This window comes from Galeopterus variegatus, unplaced genomic scaffold, assembly GCF_000696425.1.
Source record: "Galeopterus variegatus unplaced genomic scaffold, G_variegatus-3.0.2 Scaffold19598, whole genome shotgun sequence".
NCBI lineage: Eukaryota > Metazoa > Chordata > Mammalia > Dermoptera > Cynocephalidae > Galeopterus > Galeopterus variegatus.
The window spans coordinates 8,319-9,402 of record NW_007745709.1 but is presented as its reverse complement, the minus strand read 5'-3'; positions in this window follow the sequence as shown (position 1 = coordinate 9,402).

Sequence of the window (1,084 nt, the reverse complement as noted above, 5' to 3'; positions counted from 1 at the left end):
ATTTTTTTTTCTTTTTGCAATCAAACTTAATTTTAAACTATAAAAACTGATAATTTATCTGCTGTAACTATAAGATGTTTGTGGTAAGCCTTATGGTAAACATAAAGTAGAAAACTATTACAGATACACTAAAAATAAATATCACGACATAAAAATATACTACTAGGAAAAAATGACTATCACAAAGACAGACAGTAAGGGAGAAAAAAAGCCAAAAATAATACGTAAAACAACCAGAACACAGGAAAATAACAGTTTTATGTTTTTGATCTACCACTAATAACTCCAAATGTAAATAGATTAAATTACCCAATTAAAAGAGACAGAGACTGGATGTTTTATAAAACAAGACTCAAGTATATGAGGTCTACAAGGAACTTGCCTCACCTAAACATGCACACAAAGGCTAAAAGTGATAGAATGGACAAAGATATTCCATGCAATTAAAAACCAAAAAAGAGCAGCAGTAGTTATACTTTTATTAGATAAAACATTCTTTAAGTCCAGAAACTTAATAAATGGGGTAATTCAAAGAGGACAAAAGCATTGTAAATATATCCACACCCAACTCCAGAGCACCCAGATATACAAAGCAAATAATATTGATGTAAAGGGAGAGACATAGACTGCTATACAATAACAGGGATTTCAACACCCCAGTTTCAGCAATGGATAGATGATCCAAACAAAAAATTAACCAAGAAACATCAAGATTAAAATATAAACTAAATGGACCTAGCAGACAGTTAGAGAAAATTGTATTTAACAGCTATAGAATACACATTCTACTCAGCAGCAAATAAAACTTTTTCCAAAAGAAACAACATATGTCACAAAACAAGTATTAAGAACTATTTTTAAAATTGATATTCAACCTTTTTTCCCAAGCACAATGGAACAAAACTAAAAATACTAAAACCCAACAACAGAAAAATCACTGGAAATTATACAAATACATAAAAATTAAACAACATGCTTCTGAACAATAGGTCAAGGCAGAATATTTTTAAAATTAAGAAACTATTGGAGGCAAATGAAAATAGAAACACAAATCAATGTGTTGACAGCCAAATGATTTTTGACA